Below are 15995 nucleotides of genomic sequence, written 5' to 3' on the forward strand. Positions count from 1 at the left end.
GTTAGAGTATCATAGTTGTTTAGGTGTGCAGACTACACAAACTAACATATTATAAGGGATTTATCCCTGTAATTCTTTATTTAAGTATTCGTTATTCTGAATATCTTTCTTTTTCTTATTATTCTTTCAGTCTTACTGTCTTACTTAAGAAGAAGCAAATAAAAGAAAGTGGTTCAGTCTTTAGAAAAAAGAAAAAGGCAAGGGAGGAAGAATTGAAAAAGAATGAAGGTGCACAACTGAAATACTTCAGGTGCGAAACTACTACTACTGTTGCTGATGCAATTTCCGATTCCAAAAGGAGTGTAACAAACCAACAATTCCAGCTGTTGACTTAAAAGATGTTGGTCTTTGGCCAAGTAAGATTAACAATGGCACATACACCTTACTGGTACGTCAAGGTGCGTCTTTGGTTTAACATCTAGACTCTGATTTTGGGGAAGTGATTTGTGAGGGTGCTTCGGTCAAAGGGCAAAACAGAGAATGTACACGCAAGTACTCTCCTTCCAAGAAAGCTCTTTACAGCTTTTGTTGCAAACTATTTGCACATAGAAGTCATTCAAATGTTGATCCTGCAGATGGATACAACATGTGGTGGAAACTTAATCCTAAAATATTCAACCATGAATCTAGTGTGGCCCATGTTTGATCTTTCACACAAAGGAGGGAGTTGGAAATTAGAATCGAAAGTGGAGTAACAATTGATAAAAGGGAACAAGAACAATTTGAAAACTAAGTGAAGAAGTGGAGGGAGATACGTTTAGGATTGTTGGATATCATTAGAGTCCTAGATAAACAAGATTTTGCTTCATGGAGTCACTGAGAAGGAATTAATTACGAGACTGCTGATGGCATGAATGAACGGGAAATAAAGGACATTTTTTAGAATTAGTTCATTTGTTGGAGAAATAAGATCTAGTGCTACGTGTACATATTGTAAAAATCGAGCTGGGAAAATAATTTGCTAAATGTTACTTGTCACCTACTATTCAGAACGGTTTTAGAGCAATTTTGGGAGAAGAAGTAAGAAGCAAAGTTATTGAGCATGTAAAAGAAGCAAAGTATTTTTCTATGATATTCGACAGCACCCGTGATAGTTCTCATAAGGAACAAACAAGGAAAGTTTTACGCTACTTTATGATCTATGGCAACAAAGCAAAGGTTATGGAATCATTAGTTTATTTCATGGCAACAAAAGATAAAACTGCAGAGAATATTTCAACTATGATTTTGCACAAACTAGAAAACAACATAATTGATATTCAAAATTTTAGAGGGCAAGCATATAATAATGCTGCTGTGATGGCTGGGCAACATACTGGTGCTCAGGGATGCATCAAGGAAATAAACGGAAAAGCAGAATTTGTCACATGTACATATCAGTCGCTAAATTTGGCTGGAGTACATGTAGCTTCTGTGACTATGAATTCTGTTACCGTTTGTTCACGTTTTTTTCTTCCCATTGCTGGGATATTGTGAGACTTTAGTCACTGGTCAAAATATCAAGTGTGTAGTAGAAACTCGGTGGAGTGCACATGGAGATGCTGTGAATGTTGTAAAAAGAAATTACTCAAAAATCCTAAGTGCTATAGAACATTTAACCAGCGAAGAAGAAAAGAGAGTTACCAGGTCAGATGTTGGCATGCTCCTTGTTGCGTTAAAATTAAGCCAGGCCAGAGCAGGCGGAGTTGCTCCACGCGGAGCTCCATGGGGTTGGGCCAAAACTCAGAGGAGCTCCGCTCCGCGCCCCGACGCCCGCAATAAATATTTATTAAATAAAAATAAAAATGAAGGTAAATAAAACACTTTAACCTTTATCATGGTGTCTCCGGGCTGCTCTTCTCCTCCTCACTGTGGTCCCGCAGAATTCCCTATGTCAGACTTACGTCGTGTAGGACAGCGCACGCATGCGCAGTCCTACCATGATGCACGTCTGAAGTCTGTGCTTTCTTGGCCTCTAGAAATTAACGACACACAGGTCTACCTCTCAACCAAAGGATTGAATATACAACAATGTGAATTAAAACTCAAGGCACTAAAACCATTTTTAACTGAAAATAGTGACAAATTAGTTAACAACTCACTAGCTTACGCCAAAGAAATGTTTGATGATCTGGGGATAGTCATGGATCTTCGGTGTAGAAAGAAGAAACTGATGGCAGGTGAAGAATCACAAGATGCTGAACTGTTACACGAAACTGAATTAAGGAGAGAAAAGTTTTTTTTTCACTGGACAGAGTGATCCATGAAATCACCACAAGATTTCAACAGCTTCATGTTTTTGCTGAAAAATATGCCTTCCTTACTCCATAGAATCGTTTGAATGATAAATACAAATGCCAACTAAATCATGATCTTCATGACATTAATAAGGAGTGTTCCTCTTTGAGAGAAAAAGACTTCAGAGTTTTATTTCTGTTGCTGCTATGCAAGACGAAACAGAGACGTGGAAGGAGGATCCCCTCGAACCTTCCAGTTTATTCTAAAATACAATCTCGAGAATTCAGTTTTATATATTGTAATACACTGCCAATTTTCCTCACAAAGTGTTGCTGGTTGTAAGAGGAGTTTTTATGAATTAAATTGATTAAGAATTACCTATGATCTGCAACGAGTACCTTGCATTTAAGAAATCTTGCCATACTGTCTGTGAAACAGCATCTGAGTGATGAAATAGTCTTCGACAATGTCATCGACGATTTTGCTTACAGAAAAGCAAGACAAATAACATTTTAGAATGTTGGAATTAAAGTTTTACTGAAAAGATAAACAGTGTTTTAATTTATTTCCCTATATGTCATTTTGTCTGTGGACCAGTGCTCTAGTCAGTCCCACCATAGTATTTTTACTGTGTATGAGGGGCGGCAAACTCAGGGACCGCCCTGGCAGCAAAAGTGGAACCACCTTTCTAGAAATGTGCAATCTCTACTAACACTGCTGGAGCATTTCTAACTCTCAGTCCGGAGGGGATAACTGCTGCCCGGAGATAATCTAGCATAAATTGAGCATGTGATTCTGTTTTTTTTGCCTTTTTCTTAAGGTTTTGTGATTTCAGCCATTCGCTATTATTAAAATTAGATACTACCACTTTCTTCTCCTTATTAGATGTTTGGCCTATCAGCATGTTGAATTCCTCATCCAAGAAGATAAAAGGTTTTTAATGCTTCCCTTTACCCTGGTGTGATCAAGAAAGATAGAAGATTCCCAGGGTACACCGAGAAGTGCTCGATCAAAGCCAACCATGGAAGCCCAAAAAGTGCAGATTAATTTCAAATAAGCAATGCATGGAACCTGTTTAGGAAGACCTATGGTTGAAAAACCACTAGACATCTCCTATGAAAAAAAGGATTTCCTATTTCTATACTTATAGGTCTGGGACAAGGGGGAGAAAATTCCAACTATCAAAATGCAAACTCCCACTTGCCCTGTATTACTTCCTAATTGCCTAACAAGTGCTTATGGTTCTGTCCCCCAACCAGAATTATACTAGGTGTGCAAATCAATTTGTCACACATAGTTTATTCTTATTTATTATTATACTTGATATCACCAATAGGCACATGCAACACGAATCCGCACTTAATTTCACGTAATTTTGACAAGTTATTTCATGAATTACTTTGATTATTGGGGGCTATGTCGTTTCATGTGAGTGGTTGGTGAGGTAGATAGACTGGTGAGGATTAGGTAGTGTTAGATTACAGGGACAGGGTTTTAGAGAGGAGAGATTATGATCTGTGAAATGAGGTATCAGCCAATTGCAGCATTACAATAAGAAGGATTGAGGCAGGCAATGAGACTAAGAGGAGGCTACACAGAGAAATATAAGGTATGCAGGGAATGGGAGGTAAGAAGAGGGTCACTGAAGAAAGAAAGTATACTATGGTCAATTGTTCATGCAGGTTTTTAGGAGTATAGTGGGAGAATGCTATCTTAGATAGATAGCAATTGGAAAATGTAAACTGACAGCATAAACATGTGATTCAGTGTGTACATCATATAAACATTAGGAATTTTAGCCTCTTGTGTGGTAAGCCTAGCACAGGTCTTTTAAACATAGTCTTGAGTATCCCAACCATGGTACAGGGTCTGTATGTTGTACAAAAGGAGTTGGTGCAAAAAACAGAAAGAAAAGGCCCAATTAAAGATCTTCCCTCAGATCAGATTCTGAGGAGTTCCCAGGTGATCCCAGGCACTGGGACCATGATTTGCATGTATTGAGTCATTGTTTTGAGGGGGCTGGAGGCATGGCTCACCAGTCAAGCTGGAAGTGTGGACACTTTGAGCTGTTATGATTGAATTGCTAAAGTCTTGTTTTTGATAACAGTGAAAACAATAAAAGCGTTAAAACAATATGTTCCCTTACTGTTCTGTAAATTAAAGGTTATTCACTCACTAATAGACAATTGAGTTATTTGACACTGGTTCAGATTGTCTCGCTAATGTGCTCTCAGATTTATACCGTTTTGTAACCTAAACCCATCCAAGAGTATGCTGTGCATTTTGTGTATGTGGTTATTGTAGAATATGCATTGTATGTATAAGCCAAACAGAGTGATTACGCCTTTGGGTTCCATTTTGAATGTCCGGGCCAGTTCCTGTGCACAAGTTAGGGGTGATGTTGTTTTCCCATTGAAGCTTATTGATTGCTTTTTTCACATTTGCCTTCTGGTGTGTGGAGTCTTTTACTGTTATAAATGAAGGACTACAAGTACCAGAATGCAATAAAAAAATTAAATATGCTTTTCATGTTTGCTCTTAGACAACTTGAAATCTTCATTCACTTTCATGGGCTAGTCCATAATTTTGAAATGGAAAGTAGTACAGAGCATCTGAAATGTTGATCTTTGATGTGTATATTATCTTTTTTATATGTTTGGCGTATGTGGCAGTTTAGTGCTTCTTCTATCTTGGGGAGTACTATATTGTACGTATTCAGTGTCCATGGTGAGTGCTAACCATTAGTCCTATATCTATGTCTGTTGCCATCCCAGTTTTTGATTCTGATAATAGGATCACCCTAGCCATTGTGGTTCTGCGTCTGCTGATTGTCACAGTGGAAAAATAAGTGACAGTGTTTCCTATAAACCTTGTTCAGTACCATGTGCTCTATTGATCATACTGCAAAAATAGTGAATATTCACAGTTCAGGAGCCATTTAACTGTAATTGACTCTCTACTTTAATCTGAGCGAAACATCACTATACTTGCTTTCATCTGAAAACCCCTTTTGCGTGTGCAGTAATAGGTTTCCGAGATTGGGGTGCGTCAGTCAAGACCGTGATGTAACAGTTAACCATGAAGGAATACTTAAGACCTGCAGATTAACAACAACTTTACTCAGGTGAGCAGGCTAATTAAGTTGCTATGTAAATACTGTATTGCTGATAGACATTGCTACTAGCTCATGAATTCAAAGTGGCCAGAGGTCAGCACTCAACGCATAAGGAAAGAATAGGTTGACTTTTGCTAGCAATCATTTTTGTGGGTAAACTAAAGGTTCACAGCTGGCTAACATTTTGACGATACGAAAGACCTAGTAATGAAACTCCATCTTTTTTTCCAGCATGAGGTTCTAAACCAAGTCTTTCTTGTTAATTGTTTTTTTCTCTTTTTAGCTTCTTATTTTGTCTAAACTCCCTTCTTCTGGTTCAAAGTCATCACTGTCGGAGAACATGCATTTTTTAACACAACAAAGAGGGACTGGGAACATATCTAAGGTCCAGTATACATGTTCCCCAAGTGCATATATATTCACAAAAGATGTGCAGTTCCTGTACAGTCTAGGGGAAAGAAAAGATCAAAGCAGTAGGTCAGAAGAGGCTGGGCAAGCAGATCGGGGGATGTGATTGCTCAGAAGCAAGACCCTCACATACCAAGAAGGGTGTCATGCTTCAGAATCGGGCAGATCTTCGTTGGGCTGGCACTGCAAAGCCCAACGGCCCCTCGAGGGGGCTCATTGCTTTACATATTTTAAAAATAATAAGCCATGATGAAGTATGTGTGTAGGTGCAATGTGTTTATATTGGTGACTATGTGGTTTAAAAATTACTAAGAAACCCTTCAGGTATTTAATAAGCAGGTTCTCTTGTCATGAGTAAAAACAAGGTGTGGTTGTGTTGGAGGTAATGATCCTTTAAAGCTCACAAAATTATGAAACAGTGGTCAACATGTTTCGTGACTTAAATAGTCATGGTTGATCTGGGCAATTAATCAGGACCATATAAACCTAGTCTACATATGATCCGGATTGTAGGTGTAATGTTAAATAAAGTCACCCTTCCAGTGCAGGGTATACTTAATACAACAAAATACATATAACCCAACCTCTAAAAGAAAAAGCCAGCTGATAGGAAACAATACAGCACTGGGTAGTCAGCAAGTAGTACTCATCAGTGATATGAAGATGCATTAGGCAACTATTTTCAAAGTCATGCCAGAGGCGAAATCATGCCTGTCAATAAGCGTGCAAACATATAGAGACAGACACACAGGCAGGGCATACACATGTGACAATATAAACACAAACTCAAAAATCCACATATAGATACATTTGGTAAATATCCAATTTGGCAACTAGAGGTACAAATACAACAGTGAGGAGCTATAGTGGGTTATCTTACCCTATATAAAGGGTAAACAATTGGCCCCTTAGGTGTTTGCAAAGGCAGCACTAGCTGCAAAATGAAACTAAAGGGAGAATCATTATGCAATGTTTAGGAGAGGGGAGTATCAAGAGCCCCAGTCCTATCCAACTTCGTCTGGAGACACTCCTTTTTGGTTTGAGTCTGGGTTAGAAGAAGGAGTTCCCAGTTCTTCTGGGTGTGGGGGCCCACTTGTGTCCACTTCCTTATTTTTCCGCTTATGGGGGGAGCTAGCCATTATGGCTACTCTTTGAAGCCCTTGCTTGAAGGCCATTGCCATTGCTTCATCATTGGACTTACTTTTTAAGATCATTCTTTGCCTTAGTCTTGGACGTCTTCAAGTACAATTATTATATTGTTCCCAGATACCCCAAAATTTATATCTCTTACTTACCCTCCCACACTTATCTAGATTGTATGTTCTCTGAATTGAGGCTAGCCATTCTCTATGTGTTGGTGGTATCGGTTTCACCCACTTTACACAAATTTCTCTTCTGGCCAACAATATTACTAGGAAAAGGATATTTTCACGAGCTTTATCTAGCTTTTGATAGCCTGAAGTATTCCGATCTATCCCAAAAATAACAAGATCCAAGCTTACCTTGATTGGTACACCCAGGAGAAGTGTGAGAGTCTTACCAGCCTTCTTCCAAAACTGGTGGAGAAGGGGGCACTGCCGAAACATATGTAGATCATCCGCTCTTCCTTCCCCACATTTTGGACAGCTTCGCACATTTTGCTTATTGATCTTGGATAGCTTTTTCAGAGTCCAGTATGTTCTGTGGGTGGTAAACAGATTTTTTTTCCGAACTTGGCGGATTTAACTATGCGCCGGCATGTAGCCATAGATACTTGCCATATGTGTGTTATATCCACCGTCTGCAGCTCTTTCCCCCATATCTCGTTTGGAATTGTAAAATCCTTTACCCCGCCTGAATACGAGCCCAGTACCAACAGGAAATTTCTTTCTTGTGTGTCTTGTTTCTCTGGAGCATTTTCTCAATATCCCTAGTCCCTGTTTCTTCTTCTCTAAGACTCTTGACCCAGTTTTGCAGCTGATAATATTTAAATTTTGAAATGGTACCCTCGGTCTTGATTACGAGAGCATCCCAGTTGATAATTGAGTTTTGCTCTATAAGCTTGCCCCATTTATTTATACCTCTTTCCCTTAAGGGAATGGCTAATCTGTCTCTAACACGAAAAGAAAATATCCAGACAGTGATATGGAATGACCCAATGCACTAAGAAAGGCGTCGACAACGCTTAAACAGTTATAAGCTATAGTGATAAGTACAGTTATCAGCGATATATAATAATCAGAACAGCATCAAATGAAACATAAACATTGCACAAAAGTAATTCACAAAATAGCACGTCTTGGTGTCTTGTATCAGAAGAAGTTTACTTCACATTCTTCAAAATAAGATGAGTAGAACATAAACGCAGTGCTTCACAGCAGCATCCAAATGTTTAAAAATCCCAATGCATTTCGGGCATAACGGGATAGCCCTTCATCAGGGGAATCTATCAACAATAGAAATAATCATTTTAGTAATGACCTAGAATGTTACACAAGACTCATAAAAAAGAGTAGAGAACCCAGCTCAATGTTAAAGCAAGGCGGCCAAGCGCAGGATATGTGAAACCACGAAGAAAGAGAAGTGCAAGTGAATTGAAAAAGGAAAAAATGTGCAATAAAACGTCATGCAATTCTAGACATCACCGTGCAATATGTACCCTACTAACACCCACTAGTCTGTGTAACACAATTCACATGTGCAAGGTGAAACATCTATATGGCCCCTCTGGCGGCGGTTGCGGAGTCTTACGGTGCCCAGATCATTACTTATGCTGATGACACCCAGCTGCTCTTTACATCTGAAAAGGGGAGGGACTTTGATGGTCCACGGATTAGGGACTGTCTGGGAGCCGTGTTCACCTGGTTCCAGTGCCACAGCCTTAAATGTAACCCCGACAAGTCGGAGTTGCTCTTTTTTTGGTTGTCCACCAGATCCTGGTTGGAAGGCCTGGTGGCCTTCGGACATGTCTCCGCCGGACATGGCCTCCTCCAAAGCCAAAAATCTGGGCTTTGTGATTGATGATGGCCTTACTTTTGGTCCTCAGATTTCCGGGCTGACCGGAAAATGCTTCGGTCTTTTGAAAATGTTACGGAAATTTCTTCCGTTGCTGTCACTGAAGCACAGAAAGATCATTGTGCAAGCCTTGATAGGCTCGCGTCTAGACTACGCGAACGTTCTCTATCTTGGCCTCCCAAAGTATCTTTTGACACGACTGCAGATTGTGCAGAATTCCGCGGCAAGAGCTATTTTCGGTCTTCAGCGCAGGGCCGGAGCCACAGAATTACGTAAGAAACTGCACTGGCTTCCAGTCGCTAAGAGGATCGTTTTCAAGGCGCTTACCTTCGCCTTTAAAGCCCTGCACCGGATTGGCCCTAAATATCTTCAGAAGCGTCTGGCTTTCTACGTACCCCGTAGAACCTTACGTTCTGCAACTCTTTTCAAAGCTTTGATTCCCTCCATCCGCCGGGTTAGAATTGGAGGACGCTCTTTTCGTCTTCTGGCGTCTCAAGGCTGGAATGACATGCCTGTCTCGCTCAGGAAAGCCGAGAATTTGTTTTCTTTCAGGAAAGATTTAAAAACCTGGCTTTTTACTCAATAATGTTTTTTGTTTGTTTCTTCTGTTTCTGTAGTGTTGTGTTTCTCTCAGAATGAGGGCTCTTTGTCAAAGCGCCGGGACACTCCTAGGAGTAGCCGTGCGCTATAAAAGAGCATTTTTAACATAACATAACATAACAAACAGAATCCATATGGTGAGAAAGATGAATAGAACAATCTAAGACATTACGGGGTCCCGGGCGAGTCCCATATTGAAGCGAGATCACTGTAGTAGGGTATTTTCCGAATACTCCTTATCTGGTACCATAGTTTTGAGGCAGACAAGAGTGTCTTCAATTACATTTTTTTATTTATTTGGGGTGACCAAATTTATAAAGAAAGTGGCTGTCGTTCTTATTTAGTAGTGCCTGTACGCGTGGACGAAAGGCCTCGTAACAGTCTAATAACATTCTTGAATACTTGAACTGAAAAGCCTTGCAATATTCCATAAGATCCGAGCTTGCTATCCCTCCCTGATTTTTCTTTCTTCTTAGTTTTCTCCAGGCAATTCTTACCCCTTTTTGCGGCCCAGATAAAGCTGTTTAATTCTCCTTGTAAGTTTTTCAACCATTCTTTCCTATATTCCAATAGTATTGTGCTGAAAATGTATGTAAATTTAGGAACAATTGAAATTTTAATCACATTGGATTTTCCTATAAAGGTTAGTGGAAGCCCACCTCATACTTTGAGAAGATTCCTTACTTCTCCCAGGATTCTGTTAAAATTCATGTTAGTTATTTTTTTAATATCTTTTATTAGGTCTATACCAAGATACTTTCTTTTTTCTTTTGCCAAAGGATTTTTAGAGTCACAGTTCCAGTCCATGATCTCGGATTTTGATTGATTTATCATATAACCAGACACCTTTCCATATTGGGCCAAAACATCAGGTCGTCAGCATTGAGTGCTACTTTTTTCTCCCTGCCCCGATAAGTAAATGGAATGATCTCAGTGTTTCCTCTAAATAAACAGGCCGGAGGTTCTATATAGAAATTAAACAACAGTGGTGATAGGGGACAACCTTGTCTCGTGCCTCTCTTAGTTGATATTTTGTCAGTAAGGCTGTCATTCACTAGGACCTTTGCTGTGGGGTTTTTGTAGATTTGTTTTATGGCCTTTTGGAAGGTTTTTCCCAGGTTAAACTTCCCTAGGGCTTCATTCAGAAAAGACCAGTTGACTCTGTCAAATGCTTTGGCAGCATCGTAGGTGATAATAGACAGCGGAGTGTTGTAATGAGTGGCTAGGTCTATTGCTACAATTAGCTCTTGGGTTAATTCTTGTATTTGTCTCCCTTTGATAACACCTTTTTAGTTGGGGTGGACTAAGAACCCTGCAACCTTACTAAGACGTTTGGCCAATATTTGTGTATAGATTTTGTAGTCTGTATTTAGGAGTGATATTGCCTAAAGGATTCAGATTGTGTTGGGTCTTTCCCTGGCTTCAGCAGAATAGTTATAATGGCCTCATTCCATGAATCAGGCAGGTCTTTCTAGGCTAAAAAGATTTTGTTCAAGAGTTCAGCTATAGGAGTGACCAGAACACTTTGCAAATTAACATATAGTTGATTGGGGAGTGCATCCGACCCGCCGCTTTCCCTCTTTTTAGGCTTTAATCACTTCTGTCACTTTTTCTGTCGTGATTTCCTGGTTAAGTTCCTCCTCCTGTTCTTGATTCAGAGATGGAAGTGGTATTTTTTCCAAGAAGCTAGTTATTTCTCCTTGAGTAGTCAATGATTCTTCCAAGAATAAATCCTCAATTTTTTTTACAAAAGCTTCTCTGATTGCTGCGTCTTCAGTGCTGTCAGTGCTGTGGGGTTGATTACCCGTTTGAATACTTGCTACCCGATTTCGGGTTTGGTCTGTTTTTAATTTCCACGCAAGTATTTTCCCACATCCTTCACCGTATTCATACTGCGATAGTTTACTTGCCTCCCATTTGTTCTTTAATATTGTTTCCAGAATGTCAGATAGAGCCTCATTCTTTATTTTTTTCTCTTTTTCCAGTTTTGCTAATTCATCCAGGCTTTCCTTTTCTAGCAGTTTGCGCTCTACTGATTTTATTTCAATTTCTGCCTGTATAAGGGACTGGGTGTTCTTGTGTTTAAAGGCAGCAAGATTTTTTATCTTCCCTCTGATAACTGCTTTAAAAGTATCCCAGACTATTAGTTTTGAGGTCCCATCTTCATTTAAGTGAAAAAAGAAACAGTTTCTATAGCTAATGCTTCTGTATTAAGAGAATCTAAGAAGATACTATGGTCAACAGTCCACCTTGAAGGGGGAGAGTTGATTCTAGGCGAAAGTCGCAACAAAACTGCTGAATGATCAAATAAGTGCGGTGGTAGATGTTCTACTTTTTGTGTGATACTTGCCAATCGACTATAAGAAAAAAATCTATTCTAGATGCGTGGTTATGCTTCTTGTTCTGAAACGTGAAACATGGAGCCTTATCCCCCTTTTCTTTCGAAATGTCTATAATCCCCAGATCATTAATGAAGATTCTTACCCACTCTCTAATTTTTGGTAGATTCGCTCTGTTTCTAGCCGGACATCGATCCACATTAGGGTTTAAAATTATATTAAAATCACCACCCATTATGATAGGGAATTGGGTGTTCAGTAACTGTGCGTATATTTTTTGACATGGAGTAGGATCATCCATGTTAGGCCCATAGTAGCCCGCCACTGTATGTAAGGAATTAAAAATCCTTACTTTAACTATCACCCATCTCCCTTTTGCATCCATCTCTATAGAGTCAATTCTTGCCTTAAGAGATTTTTTTAAAAGGATTGCCACTCCTTTCGTACAGGATTCTTAGTTTGTGCAAATATATGCATCCACCCACTTCTGATGTTTGATTATGTCTGCCCATTCCTTTTGTAAGAAGTGGGTTTCTTGTAATATAATTATCTCACTGTCTATTGCCTTCAGGTACTCCATGATTTTCTGTCTGCGTCTTTTTATTCTAAAACCATTTACATTCCATGCTAATATATTAATTGTCTTCATATTTGTTTATTTATTTTTCCTCTCTAACAACGCCCCCAACACTTTTCGCATGTTTATCCTTTTCCTGGATGTCTTCTTCCCTATCATTGCACACTTTGGACTTTTTTTCTTTTTTTCCCCTAACTTGCTCTCCACCCCGTGTTGTTTTTATTTTCTTTTTCAAAGAGTTTCTTAGTGATTATTTCCCGTTACCCTTACCCTTACCCTACACCGCCCCAGGAGAAACATCCCTCTTTTTGTCTTTGGACAGAATCCTCTCCTTTTCAGCCATTCATCCTCCGGGTGAAAACTATACTATTATTTTTTTAAATTATTTACATGTGGCCTTTTTGTTGCTTTTTTATATGATCAATTAGGCATTCCGCTTCTTTAGGATCACAGATGTTGTGCATTTTATTCTCCCACATAATCCGTAGTGAGGCGGGAAATCGCATCTGAAGTGTCGCACCTAGGGATTTTAGTTGTGGCATTAACTGGCCTAATTCCCACTGTCTGTCTTGTGTCACCTTGACAATGTCTGACCTAATTCAGAAAGACCAGTCATCTTTACTGAAGGACCATGCCTTTAGAGCTTTGTTAAGGATTTTCTCTTTAAGAACGTATGTTTTAAAATTGATTAGTATCTTCCTTTGGTTCTTCCTCAACTTCCCCCTACCAAACAGGTCACAGTGAACTCTTTGGATATCATCTGCCAGGTTACTCGCCTTTGCCCAGGGGAATGTCTCCTCCAGCAACATGATTGTAAATTTCCTAACATCCTCCCCCTCTAGGCCCTCCTGTATGTTGAGTAACCTCAGATTATTTCTTCTGGCTTGGTTCTCCAACGATTCCATCTTGTCTCTGATGTCCGATTCTGCGTTGTTTGGGATTTTTATCTCATTCTGGTTTATTACCACTTTTTTGATTATGTTATATACTGTTGCCTCCACGATTGTCACTCTTTCCATTAGAGCGTTGATCTTCTGGTCCAGTGCCTCACATGTTTCCTGAATATTTATTTGGTTACTTTCTGATGTTACAAAATTGGTTCTCATTTCCACAAGCAAGGCTTCCATTAATTTCTCTGTGGTGTTCTGCGATGGAGGGTTTTGTTGTTCTGCTTGTTGTGCATCTGCAGCTGCTGCTGGGGTTTGGGTTTCTGTGTCCGGATCCAGTAATTCCAACACTCTATACCTACTGCCGTTCATTTTTCCTGATGTCTCTATTGCCCCTATTGCCCTTTCCTCTGTTTCCACAATCCTTGGCCCTACCTGTTTTTCCTGTATTTTGAAATATGACCTCAGAGAAGGGGTGACTTTCAATCTTGTATCCGGGCCAATGGCCCCTAATTTCCTCCTGCTTCCCGGGACAGGGAGGCTTGAGGTTGTCCAGAGGCGTGTGCTCTCCGTTTCTTTTTAACAGATTTGGACACTAAAGTGACCCGTTCCTTAGCAGGATCTTGGGGGTTCAAATTGCTTTCCTTCCTAATTCTGAAGCAGTAGCTTTTGTTTGTATGGACCCCTATGTCAGGGAGGGCTGATGTGCTTTCCTCTCCACACCTTACATTCATCACAGTTCCACTGCCAGATATTTCCCCCCATAGCAGGTCCTTCCCTTTTTCTCCCTGTCCCTCCCGGGACCCAGTTTTACTTACCCTGTGACCTCGCTATGAGCCTTTGCTTCCTTCTGCCCCTCTTATTTGTGTCGAAGGCTCCGGTGCGATCTCACTGTCTACCGTGCTGCCGATGTGCCTGCCTAATCCAGCTTGGATCGAAGTTCTTCCACGCAGAGGCACTCTGGTGGTGGCCCTCCTGCTGCTGCGGTATGCAGTAACCGCTTCCGCCCATACACCTCTGGGCCAGAGTGTGCCGCAGCTTGTTACCGCCTCCCTTCTTCCTGATTCCAGCACGTACTCCACGTCCCAAACCACGGCCAATCGCTGCCCTTAACTCCTCTGCCTCCGCTGGAACCCCGGTTGTCTGCAGTAAGTTTTTTTTTTTTTTTTGATGGAGCAGGGTTTTGCAAAAAGAAAACCTGCTCGGATTAACACCCTCATAATACATACTAACAGAGTGCAGTGGAAAATTAACATGCAAATCACATGAACACGCAGGAAAATGCTTTGCGCAATGCGTGCACTAATGTGAACTAATGCATGAAAGAACCAGGCTTTATTTTACATTGCGCTTCGAAAGAAACAAAATTAATGCATGTCTGGGCCGCATTTCGCATCTTGCTTTAAAAATAATGATAAATAATGCCGCTTTTGCTTTAAGTTTCTGCTAAGAAAATATTAACAGGGGATAGTGCAAAGGTGAGCCGAATTGGCCTGTATATTCTTAAATTGACCTGATAGATGAGGGGCTGGAAAATGAGCAAGAATGACCTGACAAAACAGACAGAAGTGCTGAGCGCTGCAGAAGAAGAGTAAAAGTCCAAGGTTGTTAAGCTCAGAGATCATTGTTCGCCTGCCAAAAGATAATGTAATGTTACAAGTATTGAAATGAATGAACGAGTCAAACATTATGTCATGTGAAAGGATATAGAACAATGAGTATGCGGAATTTTGAATGTGAACCTCGTGGCGTGATGAACCACCTCCCAAACCCTCCAACAGGAGAATCCGTTTCATGAATTGTTTCAACTAATGTGGATTGGACATGTAGGTTTTAGGGTATAACTGGTGTGCCTTTGGTGGTGTGGTTTAAGATATGCTCAGGTCGAGTGCAGAGGAGAGAGGGGTGATTTTGTTGCTGTCCGTCGGTTTTGAGAGAGGCCTAGCTGTTCCTGTCCTTGTTCTGTTCCTAATTCCTGAAATCTTTGTTTCCCTGGCTCTATTTCAGGGGACCCCCAATACCTCCTTGGACAGGGGGGTGGTATTTCGCAGATCCTTTGGGTTTGCATTATTATTCTGACTCGTACTTTGCATAATCATTTGCAAATGTATTTTTGTCTCTGAAACGTATTTCTCTTCATCTATCCACTCCTTCATATGCATATCGTTAATTGATGATGAGTATGACACTGTTTGCATTTGCTGATTGTTTTCTCTCCCTCTTGTGAGATTCTTTGTTTGCATTTATAACCTGTATGCAATGAGCATTACTTATTCACACACAAATTTGAAATCAACTTTATTAATCTTACCAAGAGTCTGTGATTATTTATTTAGTTAGTTAGATAGTACTATTATCACCATCAACTACTCAACTAATTGGTCCATTGACCAATAGGAAAGAGAGTTGATATACAGGTCTAGTTATGTATTTAGAAATGTTAAACAAGAATCTGTGAAGGAAACAATTTTTTCACGTCAATAAAACTTGACCCCCAGCGCAACAGGGATTTATGAGATGGGTGAATGTTTATGGGCCATTTGTATGAAATTTTAGTGACTATCGATCCCTGATAAAGTGTAGCGCTGGATCACCAGCCATGCAAATTTCAGCTAGGGAATACCCCTGTGTGTGCTCACGGTCTCCTGCGCGGTATTAATCTGGCAAACTACCGCTTTCAGCAATCTTTGAGGTAATTAGAGAGCTGGGAAGCAAGTTTAAACACCAGCACAGAGATTGTGATAGCGGGCAGGTGTGGAGAGAGCACACATGAGTTAGGGCAGAGGTGCATCTGCCGCCCGAGGACTAGACCATTGAAAGAAGTGTTCCAGGTGCTCCACCATCTTAGGTGGGTGGAG

Source organism: Lissotriton helveticus, chromosome 8 (genome assembly GCF_964261635.1).
Source record: "Lissotriton helveticus chromosome 8, aLisHel1.1, whole genome shotgun sequence".
Taxonomy (NCBI): Eukaryota; Metazoa; Chordata; class Amphibia; order Caudata; family Salamandridae; genus Lissotriton; species Lissotriton helveticus.